The following is a 3,205-nucleotide window of genomic DNA, read 5'->3' as shown; positions in this document are numbered from 1 at the left end:
AATAAGAAGCACAAGTTTGATGACCAATAGAGTTCTGTAAATGAACAAATGTTAAGTCTGTCCTATGGAGAAATGGTAGATATTAGGACCTACCAAAGATTACCTGCATATTTCTATTTTGATTAGGAAAATATTCTTGGATTGCTAAAACATACTGTTAATCACTTCCTGGCTTTCATTACTAATTTCTTCTAATTTATCCATGACTACTAACCTAAGCTTACGCAACAAAATGTATGCACACTTTTCCTATTTCACAAATCAGCTGGCAAGGATGACATGCATGCTGCTAACTCCCTACTGTTTTAATGAATGACATAAGGCTTCCAAGTCAGATAATAACAATGCTACTCCCCTGCTCCACCTCTCAGCTCAACCCTGAGTCAAGGAAGCACATCCTGGAATAGTGTGCATAGTAGCATACTAGAAACAAGATTGATTTAGTGATCCTGCAATGACTGATTTTAGAAGCAGGAAAAAAGACAGAAATCTTAATCAGTCACATCAATCTTTAACCCATGTAACCCTCATCAACAGCAAACTCTTCCTGAAAACAATTAACAATATCTTTTTTTAAAAAATTACCTCCTATGAGTTCACTAGTTACTCAGTAAAATTAAAATAATGAAATGGGTATTACCCAGAGATTAAAATGAAATAACTAAGAATTGGGAAATAGTTCATAGCACCAGGTATGCCAGCTTGGAACAAAGACATTCCATATCTCCTCTCAGGGCAGGGCATGCTGGATAGCCTATTGATAAAACTGTACTTGTCTTCCTCCAGCCTGAGGCAAAGAAGGTCCACAGTGAATCAGATAGCTGTAAAAATCATTGTCCACTCAGCATGGTGTGCCGGCTGCAGTGCACCGGCCATGGCGGCCATTGGAGGGTGAACCAATGGCAAAGGAAGACCTTTCTCTCTCTCTCACTGTCCATTCTGCCTGTCAAAAAAAAATATCATTGTCCACATCTTTCTCTCTTCCTAATCCATTACATAAGTTTGATTTACAATTGTTCATTATTCAAATATCATTTACAACCAAGAATTATTTTTGCTGAATTTAACAATGAAACTGCTTTTAGCCATTAAGTCAGTCATTTTGTTGGAAGACATAGACATAGGTTTTTTGATTTGTTTTGTTTTGTTTTGTTTTATTTTGTTTTGTGTTTTGATTCTGTCAGTGAGGCTGCTGATGACAATAATGCATGAGTAACCCACTGAAATGCATCATCAAAGATTCAGGAACCACTGAGGAACTAAGAGATTGAGGTCTCAGAGGGGATACTGTCTGCACAACCCAGACAGACAAGGAAAGAGAATGTTTAAAGACAGATAGATATCAGTGCTTAAGTAAAAATATGTGTGAGCTCAATTAAAATAACTTTTAAATACAAAGATTTGAAAATACAAAATCATTTAGATGAATTATAAATGTAATGTGTACAAACCATGGCTGTTTTCTTTTGTAAATGATAAAATTTTAAAACAATCCTGCTTTACTGTAACATTAGCAAAGCTACATAAAATTGATAGCTGTAGTATCAAATTAAGTTGCCAAGAGATTAAACTTATCAGTGGATTGATTTCATTCCTAACCAGACTGTGTGTGTGTGTGTGTGTGTCTGTGTGTCTGTGTGTGACTGGTGGTGGGTAGCAAGGTGATTAACTACCTTCTACAATAACTAAAGATATAAACTTGGATTGACAATTATATTGGTGCCTTAAAAACCCAGAAAATAGAGATGTTACATAAACCTCTAAGGGTGAGTGTCAGTGACCAGTGCTCCTTTTCCTCTATACAGTTTAGGAGAATTCTGGGTTACATAATAATCTCTTTACTGTATAACAAATGCCTTTATCTTTTGCCAAATTGTTATACTTTCCAATTTGAATTTTTCCTTTTGATTGTATTCAATTTGCAGTGGATAATATCTTTGTTTTATAAATTTAGTTATTTATTTGAAGGCAGAGTTACAGCAAGAGAGAGTGAGAAGGAAGAGATCTTTCATCCTCTGGTTTTCTACTCAAATATCTACAGCATCGCAGTGTGCCAGGCCAAAGCCAGAAGTGGATAATCTCTTTAGTCATTAATCTAAAATAGAAAGTTTAATGACATATGCTATGATAAAATCCAATAAAAGAAAAAAAAAGCAATTAATGTTGCTACCTATAATTTTAGTTAGTCTATAAATATTGTATAACTACAATATACAATATATACTATTGTACAATATTATACACAATACTAGAAATATACTATCAGAAATGAAGCTACTGATATTCAACTATTATAAATAAAAAATTGGTAACTATACTGATTCTGAACAATAATAGAGTGATTCTATTTTTAAATTTAAACATTTTCATGAACTCAAATGATTCTTTGTAGCTCCTAATAAGCCCTGGCAGTCCTATGTTGTTTAGCACTTCATCTTCAGTGCCAGCTTGATATTACACTGCTAACAATGCAGTAGAATTGAAGACCTGACAGTCACAAAATGTTTCACAGTCATGTGAACCTTACTTTAAGTTAGGAATGTATAGAATAAATCCTTTAAATAGAAAGATGGTTTTTTTATGTTACAGGGAGAAAGAACTACAGAGGTAAAATGACTTGCTGGTGTCTCTTAGCTGTTTTGGGGCAGAAGCAGGATGATTTCTCAGGTTCTGACCACTTCCCTTTATACTACTTGCCTTAAGTAGATGGAGCCCATAATTTTAAGGGCAACAAACTTAGGCACAATGAACTCACATGGATTTTTTAAGGTTACATGACAAAGAAGTATCAAAGTGAAATGTAAAAATCATTGTCCACTCAGAGCAGTGTGCTGGCTGCAATGCACCAGCCACAGCGGACATTGGAGGGTGAACCAACGGCAAAGGAAGACCTTTCTCTCTGTTTCTCTCTCTTTCACTGTCCACTCTGCCTGTCAAAAAAAAAATCATTGTCCACATCTTTCTCTCTTCCCAATCCATTACATAAGTTTGATTTACAATTGTTCATTATTCAAATATCATTTACAACCAAGAATTATTTTTGCTTAATTTAACAATGAAACTGCTTTTAGCCATTAAGTCGGTCATTTTGTTGGAAGACATAGACATAGGTTTTTTTGTTTTGGTTTGGTTTGTGTTTTAATTTGAGAGGCAAAAAGACAGAAAGAGAAGGGGTATTCACCCTCTGGTTCACTGCTCAAATGAC

The sequence above is a fragment of the Oryctolagus cuniculus genome, chromosome Y, assembly GCF_051225735.1.
Source record: "Oryctolagus cuniculus isolate XC-2025 breed Fujian yellow rabbit chromosome Y, ASM5122573v1, whole genome shotgun sequence".
Classification (NCBI taxonomy): domain Eukaryota; kingdom Metazoa; phylum Chordata; class Mammalia; order Lagomorpha; family Leporidae; genus Oryctolagus; species Oryctolagus cuniculus.
This window is presented reverse-complemented; position numbering follows the sequence as displayed.